We start from the raw sequence: 18,535 nt of genomic DNA on the forward strand, positions 1-18,535 counted from the left end.
AGTCGTAAGTGACACAGACTCCAAAACATCTGGGGTTGAAGGGTTTTAGGGCTAATTTGTTTATAGCTAACAGATACTGCCTCAGGCAGAAAGCTTTCATGTTTAAAAAAAACACTTGCACAATGAAAAGGGAGTGGCTAGTTCTCTCAGCTCTGGTTTTCTCTGGGTGAGTTTTTTTAGCAGCAGTGTGAAGAAAGGCTGCTGGACCCACAGAAGCAGGTCCAAGCTGGTACTCTCTCTCTGACTTCTTCTATCCTGAAAGAACTTGTGTCTGATTTTACCTTTTGTGCCAAGGGGTGTTTGTGGGGATTGTAGCAAGTATTTGGAACAGCATCATGAAGTTGGGATGATCTCCTGGATTTTCGGAGATGTTAAGCTATTCATTATTCCGTTTTCTGTTCTTTGTGTTTCATTCTGTAAGGGAGGGTGGCATGGTGGCTCAGTGGTTAGCACTGCTGCCTCACAGCTCCAGGGAAACGGGTTCCATTCCCAACTTGGGCAACCGTCTGTGTGAAGTTTCCATGTTCTCCATGTCTGCGTTGGTTTCCTCCCACAGTCCAAAGTTGTGCAGGTTAGGTGAATTGGTCATGCTAAATTGCCTGTTAGGTGTTAAGTGCCTTAGTCAAAGGGTGAATAAAGGGGAATGGGCCTGGGTGGGTTGCTCTTCGGAAGGTTAGTGTTGACTTGTTGGGCTGAAGGGCCTGTTTCCACACTGCAGGTAATCTAATCTAGTATTCTTGTAAATAAATTCTATTTTGTTTAAAACTAACTGGTTTAACCATCTGATTCTCTCCTGGAATATCCACTGTACACCTGCTTAAAACAACCAGCAAAGTTAGGGTCTGGGCTACCTTCTTGAAATGTTTTGAGGGGGTCTGGCCTGATCCATAAGAGACTGGGGGCTCCTTGTGGGATTTGTTCTGTAGTTCCAAATTGGGATTAAAGTTGTGGCATTCAAAGGCAGCGAGTGGTAGATGTTAGTGTCTTTTGTTCTGGGTGTTGATTTTTGTTGGTTTAAATAGTGCTTGGGATATCAATGGCTTTTACAGTCACCAAGAGTTTTCTGGGAGTGGAAGAGGTGACCTTTAAGGCCAAGCTGCAGGAATTAACAGACAAGCTGGGGTTGGAGCTACCTCCTTCCGTGAGGAAAGGAGAGATAATTACAGCAGTAGCTCAGCATTTAAATTTGCTAGAAAAATCAATAGAATCATTAGGGATGGCTAAAATTCTATTGAAAATGAAGCAGCTTGAGTTAGAGGCAAAAAGACGAAGAATTATGATTAAAAGCAGAGGAAAGAGAAAAAGAACAAATTGCTTTCGTGGAAGAGAGAGAAAAAGAGTTTAAATTTCAGAAATTGGCACTTCGACAGGAGTTCAAAAATTTACTTTCTGAAGTAATGGGATCTTATGTGGAAGAGCAGAGAGTTAAAACAGCCAGATTAGCAGCTGAAATGTCTAATGATTGAGTTGGTCCATAAAGCAAAGTTTAGCTTCCAGAATCAATTCCAATCCGCGAGGGATAGAAATTGGAGAAAAGAGAAATCCTCACACGGAAAGGGAAAGATAGATCTCGGTGAAGGTCATAAAGATAACTTACCACAGGGTAAAAAGAAAACCTTTGAAATGGACAGAGAAGTTAAAAAGCTCTGGTGTTTTCACTGCAATAAAGTAGGCCACATGAAATCAGTGTTGGTGGGTTAGGAGAAGCACTGGGAAGCCAGATGTAGGAAAACAGGATGAGCCAGTGAATTTTGTTGATGTGGTAACATAAAACACAGTGGAGGCTAGAAAGCTGCACCAGAATGTACAAGCTGGTCAGAGGTTGGTTAAGGAGGAAGAACCAGATCTTAAACCGGATACTTGCAAAGATAAAGTTTATTCACATAGGTCAGGATCAGCAGGTAAAGAGGTTACAATATTAAGAGACACCGGATCCTCTCAATCGGTGATCCTGAAAGATGAGGAGAAATGTATTTCTGAAGGACTATTGCCAGAAAAGGTACTAGTAATGGGAATTCATGGTGAGAGCAGAAGTGCTCAATTATGTAAAGTCAGGTTAGAGTGTCCAGTGAAGAATGGAGAAGTCATGGCAGGAGTACAGGACAAACTCTCAGCTCCAGCAATACAATTTATCCTTGCTAATGATATGGCTGGTTCACTGGTAGGAGTGCTACCTACTGTGGTTGAAAAGCCAGTAGAAACCCAGGCAACAGAACTATTGCAGGACATATATTCTGGGATTTTTCCTGACTGTGTTAATGAGGTCACAAAGTCACTAGCTGAAACAGGAGAGATCAAAGAGTGCAGGTATGAAAGTTGAAGTGGAATTAGCAGAGACCCTGTTTGATTAGATGGTTGGCACCAGAAGCTGGTAGATGACAATACAGACATCTTTATCTCAGATAAATTAACTGAGTTACAGCAGAAAGATGAAAATTTAAAACTACTGTATCAAAAGGCATACATGGAAAACAAATCCAAATGTGTTCCTGAATGTTATTATCATAAAAGATGTCTTAATGAGAAAATGGAGAACATCACATATTCAAGCAGATGCGAAATGGGCAGAAGTTCATCAAATTGTATTGTCAGTGGGTTATAGAACGGAGGTGTTGCAAGCGATGCATGAGCTACCACTTGGGTCATTTAGGAGTGAGGAAAACACAGGCTAAAATACAAGAAACATTTTTACTGGCTTGGACTGAACAAGGATTTTGCCAGACGTGTCATACATGTCAGGTAATTGGAAAACCACAGGCATTAATAAAACCTGTAACTTTAATATTTATTCCAGCATTTGAGGAGCCTTTTACAAGAGTCTTAATTAATTGAGTAGATCCCCTATCTCAAATAAAAAGTGGAGTCAGTATTTGTTAACGATAATGGATGTTTCGACAGATTTCCAGAGGCAGTTCCACTACACAATATCATAGCTAAAAGAATTGTAGAGGAGTTACTCAAACTTTTCACTAGATATAGATTACCGACAGAGATACAATCAGATCAAGGGTTAAACTTCACATCAAAATTATTCAAGGAAGTTATGGACAGCTCAGGAATAAAACAATTCAAATCTACTGCATGTCATCCAGAGTCGCAGGGAGCATTAGAAAGGTTGCTTCAGACATTAAAGACCATGTTGAGGGCTTGTAGTCAGGATTATCCCAGATGATTAGGACAAGGGAATTACGTTTGTGCTTTCTGCGATCAGAAATTCACCAAATGAATCGATCAAATTCAGTCCATTTGAATTATTTTTTGGACATGAAGTGAGAGGACCATTAAAATTGATTAAGGAGAAATTGATAAGTCAGAATTCAGAGACCACAGATTTGGACTGTGTGTCAAGTTTTAGGGAACAATTAAATAGAGCTGGGAAGTAAGCTAGACCGCATTTAAAAGTATTACAGCATACAGTGAAACAGGAAACAGACGAAATCAAAAATTCACAATTTTGCTATCAGGAGGAAGGTATTAGTGTTACTTCCAATGATAGGTGAACCCTTAAAAGTAAAGTTTAGTGGACCTTATCAAGTCAAAAGGAAATTGACTGAGGTGAACAACTTGATAGAGATTCCAGACAGAAAGAAATCTGAGTGTGTCATGTGAATATGCTCAAAAGGTATTTTGACAGGGAAGGAAAGCCACAAGAGACTGTGTTATTGGTTACAACACAGTGAAGAACCAAGGTCAGAGGATTCTGAATTGGACCTTCCTCAAATTAAATTGAACAATGAGAAAGTTGTCAAAAATTGGGATAAATTATTGAAAGACCGAAATGATCTGAAAGAGTTATTAATATCACATGGGGAGGTATGTAGAAATAAGCTGGGAAGTACTAACCTAATTATGCATAATGTAGATATCGGAGATGCTGTTCTGATTAAGCAACATTGTTATAGGCATAACCTTCTAAAGTTGGGCACAGGACCAGAAGGAGTTTGAAGGCATGCTTCAAGACAACATAATCAAAGTGAGTTACAGTGAGTGGAGCTCACCCACAGTCATGATGCCAAAAGCAGATGGTACTCAACAGTTATGTGTACTATCACAAAGTCAATGCAGTTACAAAGAGTGATGCATATCCAATTCCATGTTTAGAGGACTGTGTTGAGAAGGTGGAACAAGCAACTTATATGTCTAAATTAGACTTGCTTAGAAGATACTGGCTGCTACCTTTGTCAGAAAGAGCAAAGGCAATTTCAACTTTTGTAATGCCAAATTGACTGCATCAGTTTAAAGTCATGCCATTTGAAAAATGTGCCAGCCACATTTCGGAGACTAACCAATAAGGTCATTGCCAGATTCCCCAATTGTGTTGCATATATTGATGACCTGGTGATTTTTAGTCACACATGAAAGAAACATTTACAACAGTTATCAGACTTGTTTGATCGACTTTGTAAGGCAGGCTTGGTGATAAACCTGGCTAAAAGTGAAATTGCCAAAGGCCAATCACCTTCCTGAACCATGTTATTGGACATGGACAAATGGCCCATGTGAATGCAAAAACAAAAGTAATTGGCGAGTTTTCCGTACCATTGACAAAAAGAGCAGTATTATCGTTCCTGCGATTGAGTGGATTTTATCAAAAATTTGTACCAAATTTTCGCAGTGTGGCTGCTCCACTCACTGAATTCCTAAAGGAAGGCAAGAAGTTTCAGTGGACAGTGGACTGTCAGAAGACGTTGGACAGCCTAAACGCTGTGTAAACTACTACCCTGGTATTAGCTACGCCTCATTGTACAAAGCCGTTCAAGGTGGCTATCGATGCAAGTGATGTGGGTGTTGATGATGTGCTCTTGCAGGAAGATAGAAAGACCCATTGGGTATCTCTCCAGGAAGTCAGATGTTTATCGGTAGAAATATTCAATGGTTGATAAGGAGATTCTGGTCTTAGTGTTGGCATTACATGTCAGTGTTTATGTTACCAGCAACGTATCTGAGACAATCATATACACTGATCACAACCCATTGAAGCTTGTGAAAAAATTTAAGGACAAAAACGCCAGACTGTTTAGATGGAGCTTTCTGTTACAGCCATTCAATTTGAAAATTGTCCATGTGGCAGGACAAGAAAACATGATTGCCAAAACAGTGTCATAACTCGAATGAGAAACGGAGGAGTTCGCTGGCAGGAGTACAACAGACTGAAACGGAATGTAGTTGTGCATGTTTGCACATTTTATGGTCAGTGTAATGTATATGTGTGTCTTACAGTCTTAACAATTTAGGTTTAAGGGATTTTAAAATAAAGCCATCTTTGGGTATTGATGGTTCATTTTTTCTTAAGGGGGAGGTGTGATGAAGCTACTCTTTTAACAAGGTTTTGCTGTCCTTAGCTTTTTTCTTAGAGAGGTCGTAAATGTCACAGACTCCGAAAAGTCTGGGTTTCAGGGGTTTTAGGGCTAATTTGTTTATAGCTAACAAATACTGCCTCAGGCAGAAGACTTTCATGTTTAAAGCAAACACTTGCACTTGAAAACTTAGAGGAATTGGGAATACAGTCTTGACCACATCAAGATTGATGAAGATGATGTGCTAGAAGTTTTGGAAAATGTTAATATTGATAAATCCCCAGGGCTAGACCAGATTTATCCCAGGCTGCTCCGGGAAGCGAGAAGGGAGGTTGCTAAGCCGCTGGCGAGGATATTTGCCTCCTCACTCTCCACAGGAGTCGTACTGGAGGATCAGAAGGAGGCAAATGTTGTTCCTCTTTTCAAGAAGGGTAATAGGGAAATCCCTGGCAATTACAGAGCAGACAGTCTTACATCTGTGGTCAGCAAAGTTTTGGAAAGATTTGAGGGATAGGATTTATGCCTATTTGGCAAAGCATAGTGTAATTAAAGGCAGTCAGATGGCTTTGTGAGGGGCAGGTCATGCCTCACAAATCTAATTGAGTTCTTTGAGGAGGTGTCAAGACAGGTCGATGACAGTCAAGCAGAAGATGTGTATATGGACTTCAGCAAGGCATTTGATAGGGTTCCCCACGGTAGGCTCATTCATAAAGTCTGGAAGTATGGAATACAGGGAGATTTGGCTATCTGGATTCAGAATTGGCTGGCTGACAGAAGGCAGAGAGTGATTGTAGATGGAAAGTATTCTGCCTGGAGGTCAGTGTTGAGTGGGGTCCCGCAGGGCTCTGTTCTTGGGCCTTTGCTCCTTGTAGTTTTTATAAATGACTTGGATGAGGAGGTTGAGGGGTGGGTTAGTAAATTTGCAGATGACACAAAGGTTGGAGGTGTCATTGATAGTATAGAGGGCTACGACAGGATGCAGAGCTGGGCCGAGAAATGGAGATGGAGTTCAACCTGGATAAATGCAAAATGATGCATTTTGGGAGGTGGAACTCATTTCTGAATATAGGATTAAAGACAGGATTCTTGGCAGTGTGGAGGAACAGAGGGATCTTGCTGTGCAAATACATAGATCCCTCAAAGTTGCCAACCAAGTGGATAGGGTTGTTCAGAAAGCATATGGTGTTTTGGCTTTCATTAACAGGGGTATCGAGTTTAAGAGCCGCGAGGTTTTGCTGCAGCTCTACAAGTCCCTGGTGAGGCCACACTTGGAATATTGTGTACAGTTCTTGTCACCCTACTGTAGGAAAGATAGAGACTTTGGAGAGGGTGCAAAGAAGGTTTACCAGGATGCTGCCTGGACTGGAGGGCTTGCCTTATGAAGAAAGGTTGAATAATCTTGGACTTTTCTCTCTGGAGAGAAGGAGGAAGAGAGGAGACCTGATCAAGGTATACAAAATAATGAGAGGAATAGATAGAGTCAATAGCCAAAGACTTTTTCCCAGGGCAGGATTGACTGGTACGAGAAATCATAATTTGAAGATATTAGAAGGAAGGTATAAAGGAGACGTCAGAGGTAGGTTCTTTACACAGAGTTGTGAATGCATGGAATGCGTTGCCAGCTGAGGTGGTGGAAGCAGAGTCATTGGGGACATTTAAGCAACTGCTGGACATGCACATGGATAGCAGTGAGTTGAAGGGTGTGTAGGTTAATTGCTATATTTTACATTAGGATTAAATCTTGGCACAACATCGTGGGCCAAAGGGCCTGTCCTGTGATGTTCCTGACTATGTTCTATGTTCGAATGAAAAGGGAGTGGCCAGTTCTCTCAGCTCTGGTTTTCTCTGGGTGGGTTTTATTTAGCAGCAGTGTGAAGAAAGGCTGCTGGACCCACAGAAGCAGGTCCAAGCTGGTACTCTCTCTCTGACTTCTTCTATCCTGAAAGAACTTGTGTCTGATTTTACCTTTTGTGCCAAGGGGTGTTTGTGGGGATTGTAGCATTTATTTGGAACAGCATCATTAAGTTGGGATGATCTCTTGGGTTTTTGGGGACGTTAAGTTATTCAGTATTCTGTTTTCTGTTGTTTGTGTTTCATTCAGTAATCTTGTAAATAAATTCTGTTTTGGTTAAAACTAAGTTGTTTAACCAGCTGATTCTCTCCTAGAATATCCATTGTACACCTGCTTAAAACACCAAGCAAAATTAGGGTCTGGGCTACCTTCTTGAAATGTTTTGAGGGGAATGTCTAAGGACAATGTTCAAGTTCCCTAAGTGCTCCTTATTGGTCTTTCTTGCTATTAGCACATTGTCTAGATAAATACCTCAAAAAAGGAGCAGCTGTTACAGCCAGAAATTTTTCCTGTCCTCCATCTTGGATTACCCAGATTCCTTAGAGGTACAGTCAGTAATTTTGCAGATTCCACCAAAATTGGAGGTGTAGAGGACAGTGAAGAGGGTTACCTCCGATTACAACAGGATTTTGACAAGATGGGCCAATGGGCTGAGAAGTAGCAGATGGAGTTTAATTCAGATAAATGTGAGGTGCTGCATTTTGGGAAGGCAATCTTAGCAACACTTATACACTTAATGGTAAGGTCCGAGGGAGTGTTGTGAACAAAGAGACCTTGGAGTACAGGTTCATAGTTCCTTGAAAGTGGAGTCGCAGGTCGTTAGGATAGTGAAGGTGTTTGGTATGCTTTCTTTTATTGGTCAGAGTATTGAGTACAGGAGTTGGGATGTCATGTTGCGGCTGTACAGGACATTGGTTAAGCCACTGCTGGAATATTGCGTGCAATTCTGGTCTCCTTCCTATCGAAAATTGAAAGGGGTCAGAAAAGATTTACAAGGATGTTGCCAGGGTTGGAGGATTTGAGCGACAGGGAGAGGCTGAAAAAGGCTGGGGCTGTTTTCCCTGGAGTGTCGGAGGCTGAGGAGTGACCTTATAGAGGTTTACAAATTTATGAGGGGCATGGATAGGGTAAATAGGCAAAGTCTTTTCCCTGGGGTCGGGGAGTCCAGAACTAAAGGGCATAGGTTTAGGGTGAGAGGGGAAAGATATAAAAGAGATCTAAGGGGCAACTTCTTCACACAGAGGGTGGTATGTGTATGGAATGAGCTGCCAGAGGAAGTGGTGGAGTCTGGTACAATTGCAACATTTAAAAGGCATTTGGATGGGTATATGAATAGGAAGGATTTGAGGGATATGGACCAGGTGCTGGCAGGTGGGGCTAGATTGGGTTGGGTTATCTGGTCAGCATGAACAGGTTGGACTGAAGGGTCTGTTTCTGTGCTGTACATCTCTATGACTCTAAATAGCGATCTGGAGTAGACTTGTGAAATGTGCTCCACTCTCCTCTGAAATATTGCACAGGGTGATGATACCTCAATCTCGTATATTAGTACAACCCCTTATGAGTATTTTTCTCGCTGTGAAATGCGGTTTAATGTTTGTTTAAAAGCCTCACAAAGGTGAATCTACCCATCCAACTTCAAAATTGTTTCAACAAAAACTGAGCTGGTTTGATGATTCCTTCACTTTCCAGCCTTCTGATTTCTGCCTCAACTTTTGCCCGTAAGGCAAATAGCACTGGGCAGACCTTACAGAATAATGGAATTCCTTCCTGGACAACATGCACGATAACTATGGCTCCTTTGATAGTCCCTCGACAAAGACTTCTGGATATTTAATTAGGACTTCACTCAGGCACCCATTTTCTAATTGAAAAATGCTGAGTCAATCTAAGTGAATCTCTCTCAACAGTTGTTTTCCTGTAAAATTCACTAAAGAGCATGAAAACAACAGCAAACTGTCATTCCTAGATGTCACAGTAGAGCGAACAGCCAATGAGGAACTTCAAACCAGTGTCTACAGGAAAACAATACATACAGACCAAATATTGAACTACAGAAGCAATCATCCCAACATCACAAACAAACCTGCATCAGAACATTATTCCAATGAGCCACCACACACTACAGCACAGAGGAACTACGCAGAGCAGTGGAAAATCACCTATACAATGTATTCAAAATGAAAGGGTACCCAGGTGTAATCCAGAAGCAAAAACAGGAACTGCTGGAGAATCTTGGCAGTATCTACCACAATCTGCCCAATCCAGCACATTGAAACCACAGTTTCTGAGCAGTAAATGATCTTTTGTAAAACTTCCCTGAATGTAGTAACATTGCCAGTACAGAAATGACAGCTGGCCGAATGCTCCCATCCTAAACTTTTGACTGACAATTACATTGTTCTCTCAGACAGGCAGCCACTGCCACGTCCTCACTTCCACAAATGTAAGATGGCGCTAGATAACTTTGACTCCTTGTGAGCTCCTGCATGCAGAACTAAGTTTCCTATTTCCTACAATCGTTCTACACTCTTTAAACTTATTAGTAACTTTTAAAAGTATGCTGTTAACTATGTTTTAACTAAACTCTCAGGTTTGAAGCTCCTCCAATTCTCGAAACCAGCTTACTGGATGAAGGCAGCAGACCACGTGGTGCCCACGACCCATCCGACCACCCTGGAAGAAGGCCAGGCCAGTCGGAGGTAACCTACACGAGCCCCAGGCTTCCTCACATGTTCGCTGATGACACCACCATAGTCTGGCGAACCTCAAATGGCGACGAAACAGACTACAGACGGGAGGTGGAAGACCTGAAAAAATGGTGTACTGAGAACAACCTTGCTCTTAATGCCAGCAAAACCAAGGAACTCATTACTGACTTTCAGTGGGGTGTTACTCATGCCCACCTACACATTAACAGCTCAGTGGTGGAAGGAATGGAGAGTGTCAAGCTCCTGGGAGTGGTCATCCACAACAAGCTTTCCTGGATTATTCATGTGGACGCACTGGTTACAAAGGCCCAATAATGTCTCTTCTTCCTCAAGCAGCTGAGGAAATTTGGCATGACTGTGAACACCCTTGCCAACTTTTATAGGTGTGCCATTGAGAGCACTCTGTCTGGATGTATCACTACCTGGTATGGCAACTGTACCATTCAAGATCGGAGACAGTTACAGAGAGTGGTGAACTCGGCCCAGACAATCACAAAGGCCAACTTCCCGTCTATAGAATCCATCCAACAGGCCCGCTATCAAGAAAAGGCCGCCAGCATTCTCAAAGATCCATCCCACCCTGGCAATGCTTTTCTACAACCTCTACCATCGGGGAGAAGGTACAGAAGCCTGAACACATGCACCAGCCAGTTTCAAAACAGTGTCTACCCTCCTGTTGTTAGAATATTGAATGGACTCACAAACACTTAACATTTGCCTATACCTGTGTTTTTGTTTTTGGCACTGTTTACCAATTATTTGCTTAACTATGCCACTTAACTCTGTAATCTGCCTGTACCACTTGCAAGACAAAGCTTTTCACTGTGCCACAGTATACGTGACAATAAATTCAACTCCACTCAATTCAATTCAATTCATATCTTCCGTCTCATATTACATCATAGTTGTAAGCTCTAAACTCTTCAAACTGCCCGACCATCAGAAGGGATTGTCTCCACAGCCTGCCAATGCGGCCAATACTCCTGAATCCTTGATCTTTAACCAGCCAGACCCCTGAGAACTGCATCTTAAAAACTTAGCTAAGAATTGGTATGATGGCACTGAAGCAAAACAAATTCATCATCGTCTTGTCTACTGGCTTCTTCTGGTCACTGCTGCACAAGTTTCTACTCAGAAATATCTGGAATCCACTGGGAGTGCCATCTCACAGAACGTGTGCATTTGAACAATTGCTCCAATAATCAAGATGATAAAATGGGTGGATCAGATGTAAGAAGTGACCTCATGGAGGCCTCAAAGTTTTCAGGTGTTTCTTCCTCTGAGCATTCATCTTCTTTAAGGGATGTGAAGTACAACCAGTGGGTGGTGCGGTGGCTCAATTATAGCACTGCTGCCTCACAGTGCCAGGGACGCATGTTTGATTCCAGCCTTGAGTGACTGTGTGGAATTTGCATGTTCTCCCTGTGTCTGCGAGGCTGTCTTCCCAGGTACTCCAGTTTCCCGCAGTGTTCAGGGATGTGTAGGTTAGGTGCATTAGTCTGGGGTAAACGTAGAGGAATGGGTCTGCATTTGTTACTCTTCGCAGGGTCGGTGTGGACTTATTGAGCAGAAGGGCCAGTTGCCACACTTTAGGCATTCTATTATTAAAAAAAAGGTGAGGGTTCACTGTCAAGGTGTTGTGCATAAAGGCACGGACTCGGGGAGGAGGCACAAAATTAACTCAATGTCCAGACTGAGGAGTATCACAGTCTATAATTCCTTGATTGACAGAATATGAGCAATAAAACAGCTATGGGAATAGTCTGATTTGGCAACCAAGGTCCCATTCCAAAGAGAGTTGCATGATATTAATGACTGTCAGTCATTGAGAATGTACAGCACATTATCAGCCGGGGGATTATATTACTGACAGTGTGGAAACAGGCCCTACAGCCCAACAAGTCCACACTGACCCGCTGAAGCGCAACCCCCCCAGACCCATTCCCCCTTCACCTAACACTAGGGGCAATTTAGCATGGCCAATTCACCTAATATGCACATCTTTGGACTGTGGGAGGAAATCGGAGCACCCGGAGGAAACGCACGCAGACATGGGGAGAATGTGCAAACTCCACGCAGTCAGTCGCCTGAGGCGGGAATTGAACCCGGGTCTCTGGCGCTGTGAGGCAGCAGTGATAGCCACTGTGCCGCCCACTCCCTTCTCACTGCATACTCCCTTCTAACTACTCACTCCATGCTCTGCTTCCTCCTCCCCCCCTCCCACAACACCAACTGCTCCCAACCCCTTTCCTCTAGCTTCCAAACTCACACCCTTCCCCACCATATTCTACTCTTTTCCAATCTTTTGGCTACCTAAACCTGCTACATTTCATCATAACATTCAGGCCACAGGCCTCACTCCAAATGAACAGTAGTGAGGAGGACCCACTGTGGTGCGCAGTGATGAGGCATAATGTAGGTTTATGGTAAAATCAAAATCTCACACATGTTCATAAAAAAAAAAAGGGATAGTTCTCATTCCTTGTCAATATTCACCGTGGTGACAGAGAATATGGATTGCAGTGAAGTGCATCAAGGAAATGTTAGGAACAAATATTTTGTCAATATCAGACCGAATTCTGGTTCCTAGTGACCTGAATTACAAAACCATACTGTTACCCATGATTGAATATATATTATAGTTTGCTTAAAGTGCTTATTAATGCTAACAATTATTTAGATGATAAAGGCTTAATTCTTCTTTATTGTTGACTCTTGCCTGCATGAGCATTGTGTATAAGCAAAAGGGTACAATTAAGTGTTTAACTTCACTCAAGATTTGATTTTCTGTTGAACTGCTATTTACTCTTCCATTATAAAATCGGCAGATTTCCAACTGTGTATGTGACTGGGATGTTTGGTGGAGGGATTCCATTTGCTTTGATAGTTCCATTCCTGATGGAAAAGCTGCTTCCTTTTTCAACCCATTTGCTGTGCTTTTACTGAACTGTGCATATGGCAAAATTGGATAATAAGGACATGAGCACCTATGTGAAAACAATTGATAATTTTAATAACAGCTACAATTAAAATAATATATTTAATGTTTTCTGTGTTCTTCAGAGAAAAAATATGCTCAAGACATTTCACAGAAACATTAAGTACAAAGAGTCACAGAATCCTTAGTGTGGAAGGAGGCCATTCATCTATTGAGTCCAGTCCGACCCTCCAAAGAGCATTCCACCCAGAGCCAGCCTCCAACGTATCCCCATAACCCCACATTTACAATGGTTAATCCATTCACCTACACATTCCTGAACGCTACGGAACATTTTACCATGGACAGCCTACCTAACCTGCGTACCTTTGAATTGTGGGAGGAAACCAGAGCATCCAGCAGAAATCTACACAGCCGCGGTGAGAACGTGAAAACTTCATACAGACAGTCAGCTAAGACTGGAATTGAACTTGGGCCCCTGGCACTGTGAGGCAGCAGTGCTAACTACTGAGCCACTGTGTCACCCAAAGGATTAAATGGTTTGTCAAAGATCCTCAATGGTTTGCGTTGGGTTTGTTAAAAAATAACTCTATAAAATAACCACTTAACATAGGCTACATATTGCAAATGGCTGTTGCAGGAAACACTTGCAATATAAATTGCAGCTGATATGTGATAATAAGAATTTTGGGGTGAATTTTACAATCTCCACCAACATTTGAAACCAGATTGAGGCATTCATTGATTGCAGTAATTCTCTTTCTCTGGGAGACATCATTTGAGGCTGAAGGCTGTGAACCCCTTAGCTGGAGTCTTAACTGAGTAGTGCCTTTGTGCATTACCCAGGGTTGTAGATGGACGTAGAAGTACTGAGGATAGCACATCATAATATAGCATTGCCAATATGAAGCACCTCTTGAAGTTTAGACTTGATTGAAGTCAAAGGCAGTCCAGAAAAATTGAAGATTAAAGAATTCCAAAAAGTCAATAACAAGCTGATGTACTGGCAAGTTTGAAGATAAAGAAGTCTTCAAGTAAGTAAGATTTGCTTGTAAAAGAAACATCACTACAGCACTCTGATTTGCAGACTGACTTGTAGAGTTGAGAAAGTCAATAGCATCTTCTTGGAGAATTGTTGAATTATACTGACTTGTGGAGATAAGGGAGTCTGAGAAGACACAGCACCTTTCTCAGGTACCTGGTGGTCAGGACTGAAGGAAAGGTGATCCAGTGTGAGCCCCTTTACATAATCAGGAAGGATAGTTTCTACATGAGTCGCTGCAGCTGAGGGATGGATATCCAGGCAGGACTTCCCTTGAGAAAAAAGGATCAGATCAGCCAATAGTCACTGCTGTTGTATGACACAGAAATGTTCAATGTGACATTTAGAGAGAACTGTATCAGTTTTATCAGGGATGGGCAGTGACCAAAAGAGATAGTTGAGATTGCATGAACAGAGGCTGCCCAGGAGCTGTCAGTGTCTGTGCTGTGCTCAAAAAGCATGACCAGACAGTACAGCTGAAAGAACTTTGTGAGCACTACATGCTGGTTATAAACCTTCGGCATTGACCTACTGTGTACACGACAGATCCTGACCCCCTCGTACCTCTGACCACATCAGACAATATTGGGAATCAATCCTAGTGATGGCTGTGATGCACAAACAGTGAATCGCGACCTGGAAAGATACACCTCAGTTGCCAAAGTAGCAAGCACCTTCCAACTTCCCATAGCCTGAACATGGTGCAGAAGTTACTTACTTCACACTTTGAACCATAAAACCTCGTGGCGTGCTAAGGATGGCTGGGCTCTTTACTTTCAACCTTGCAGTTGCAGTTAGACATTCATTCACACAGCTGCTGTTGAAAAGTGAACAGATATTTACATAATGGGGAGAAAGTCAGAAAAGGGTACTGAGTTGGATGATCAGCAATGATTATATGGAATGGCAGAACAGACTTGAAGGGCTGAATGGCCTATTCCTGCTCCCAGTTTGTATGTTTCTATATTGATGTGTTACCTGTATCTCCTATATGCTCGCATAAAGTTTTCTTCTTTTTCTCCCTCCCACTTCATCTTGGTGCAGTCTCAGAATCCAGGACAGAGAGTGGAGGGAGCCTGCCCTACACTGGAAACTTCTGGCATCAAAGTTCTGATGGGATGACCATGGGGCACTTGTGCATGGAGGGCCCAGACATGCTGAATGTGTCCTGCCCAGAAGCAGGAACTCTCAAAGTGCTTGAGGATGGCAGGCCGGGGGGCAGAAGAAGGTTTGGTCCCATCTGGAGAATGCTGAGGGGAGGCATGTCAGAGTTCATCCCCACCTATGTGCCTCTTGGTTAGGAAGAAGCACCTGGGGCGCTGTCATGGTCCCTCATATCCCATCACCATGTTGGTCATGCTGAGCACCAGTGGCTGTGGTGATGGAGTGCAGAATTGTATCTGAGGATGCTGGACCCGGTCTCTATGGCAGCCACCAACCTGACAATGGAAGTGGCCAGATGTGTGTATGCCAGAGACAGACACTCTCGATGGTATTGTTACAGTCCTCCAACTCCCATGTTAGTTTTCTCAGAGCCCCCATCAAATGTATGCCTCCTTGCACATTTCAGTGAAGTTGTTAATGGCCAATATCATAGCATCCTCTCTAGACTGGGGTTGAGCAAGTGCCTGGTGTTCAACAGACCACCTTAAAATCTCAACCAAGGGGGGTCTCGGTTCCACGATCGGTCAAATAAACAACTGGAGTATGGTCTGCTTCAGCAAGATTTCATACTTTAATTGGTAACAGCCGGGCACAGGTTTGTCCAGCAACACAGAAGTTAAAAGCTTCTGTGTTCTTGGAGAAACTGCGTGAATCACTTGGAACAAAGACAATTTTTATATATTTCTTAAGAAATAGTACAGCCTTAATTGCAGAGTAAATCCAATAAAGTGTAATAAAATGACATAATGGACAGCAGGTTAACCCAATGATAGTTCCTGGGAAACAAAATTGTTTTCCACACATTATCTCTTCGCACCTACATTTCAAGTTTAGCTAGGATGGTTAGTAATGTCCCATCTACCTTAGTTAATTCCATACTGTGAAGGATCCATTGTTCTGCTTTATCTTTGATTCAGTTAGCTCAGCAAGGCAGGAATGCAGCCTTTAGCAGGGTGAGAAGCCATTTTAAACATAATTTTAATTTGCAGCCTGAAGCCATTTCATTATGTTACTTGCATTGAGAAGCCATTTTGTAGTTAGTAAAAGCATGCATTAAATGATTTCTCCTGACAACAGCCTAAATCCAGATTTTAGATCCTCACTCTGAGTGCCAACACCTTGGAGTATTTCTTCCTCAGTCAGCTGTGGAGACATGGCAGTGATGTGCTCACCAGCACCTTCTCCAAACTCAAATTGAGCTGATGTACCCGCGACCTGAGGTATTAGTATTAGGGCCAGCAGAGAGTTCAGGAGCCAAACAAGCTGGTTCATTCTCTGAGCTATCCATGTTCTCATCCTCAGAAAAATCAATATGATTACAATATGGGATTATATCAGTCACTTCCATGGTAGGCCTGTAGTTTCTTAAATCAATTAATGATTTAGCTCGAGTGGAGATCTTGTAAAATCAGTGGATTATCAAAAAGCCACAAGTTTTCTTGTAATTGAATTGTTAGAAAGCCAGCTCTTGAGAAAAAGTGAAGTGGGAAATTATTGGGTTACTCTAGCTTTCAAGATATTAATGTTTATTAGCTTGGCTGTGTCATTGTAATAAAGCTGATTTGTGGATTGCCACGTGGTCTTTCAGATAGTATCTTGCATGATGTTTCTGTTTCAGAACAGTTTCTGCTGTTACCTTTAGAAACAGGTAATGAATATGGCTGCTTTATCTACGTGCCCTGCTGTAAGTCTTTTTTCACATAAGGTATGCTGGTCAGTGACCATCCCATGTTTGTGACCTTTCATGCTCTTAGCGCTTGAGACTAAAAACTCTTTATGTTGCCGAGGAGCCTTCACAGTATCATGAAAAATTGATGAGCTTCATTTCATTTTCATCTAAAATTCATTGAGTTTCAAGCTGCAGAATTCACCCCTCACTGGAAATAGTGGGAGAGATGGTAAACGGGGGAAATAAGTGGACAAGTTGGTCCTGGTAAGATACTTGCCCTTTCTTATCATCGCACTAATTACATTACATTCTAGATGAGAAAATTCATGGGCAAACCTCTTGATCTGTCAGCAATTAAGGTCCTATACTGGTCACCTAATGGCCAGTTAAGGTTCTCAACTTGCCAACTCTCCGATGACCTGCTTTCCCAGTGTTGGGTGTAAAAGACAGTACTTGTCTGGTTGGGATGCCATCCATTTGTCCCAAATGTGGGCCAATCAGAGGCAGAATTGGATCAAGGAGATAGCCTCTGAAAATCAGATGACTGCCCTTTCCAGTACGTGCTTCCTTTGATACAGGGTCCAAAACTGTTCATAATATTCCAAACGTGGTCTGACCAGAGTCTCATACAGGCTCAGCAGTACATCTCTGCTGTTTCATTTAACTCTCTTGAAATGAAAGCTAACATTGCATTTGCCTTCCTAACTGCCAACTGAACCTGCATGTTAAACTGAAGAGAAATCTGAACTAGGATTTCTAAGTACCTTTGTGTTTCAAATTTTTGAAATGTTTCCCCATTAAGAAAATAGTCTATGCATCTATTTTGACACTCAAAAAGGTGAACTTTAAAATTCATTGTCTAAGATCATTGGCTGTGCTGGTTGGAGAGATCAACACCCTAGATGCATCACTGGAGCTGGAGCGATGAGGATGGCCTTTTCCATCCCAGACTCCTTTGTGAGGCATTGAGCCTCCTGTGACCCTGCCAAAGGTAACTACTGCCTTGGGGCTGGCTGCCTCTGTACACAGTATGGAGCCTGTCCCTGTGTGCAAAATGCCAGCAGCCCATGATGGTGGCCCATGTTAGTGCTAATTCAAACAAATAAATTGGGTGGAGGAGGAGGCTGTCGGTTCCTTGAACTTGCTCCATTTTCAAATGCCTGTTTCCAATCTGCAGGCAGTTGAGCTGTTCCAATTATTGCTGCTGATAAACCTCCCCAGTGCCATGACTGCTTCAGGTAACCATGTTTGTGTTCTTGTGCTACCCCGCATCATAATAAAATTGCGCTTTAGAAACAGCGCTTAAAGAGTTGGTGTGTAATTGCGCTACAGCCAACACACATTTTAAACGTTCATGCTTGAGCAATAGTGTCCCCAATTCGTCAATCACGTCACAGCGAATTTGCGTTAACGAAACGCACGTTATAACAGAATGACCTGTACAAGTGTTTAATCAATGTTCACACAACCATGCATATACCAAATTAAACTAAAGTTCCATCATTTCTACAGAATACAAAATGCAGAAAAATGCAACAGCTTGCATTTTTCTATCTCTTTGAAACCTTTGTGGCATTTTTGTCATCTTGCTTTATACTATCCCCTTGAATTGCCTGAATGTTTTGTGATATTCATTTTTTTACAGATTCCATTATTCCCACTTTAAGCCTTCCCCAGGACTACTTGTAATCTTTCCTAGTTTAATGTGAGTAGGGAAGTCATCCTTCAGAGACATGCAGCTCTAACAGATGGTGTTGACACCTGGATATTGATGGGAGCTGACATTCTGAAGGTTATGCTTGAATATATAATATCGAGCTATTAAATTGCATGAACTCCAGGAACTGAAGGCTGAACTGAAG

The sequence above is a fragment of the Chiloscyllium punctatum genome, chromosome 2, assembly GCF_047496795.1.
Source record: "Chiloscyllium punctatum isolate Juve2018m chromosome 2, sChiPun1.3, whole genome shotgun sequence".
Taxonomy (NCBI): domain Eukaryota; kingdom Metazoa; phylum Chordata; class Chondrichthyes; order Orectolobiformes; family Hemiscylliidae; genus Chiloscyllium; species Chiloscyllium punctatum.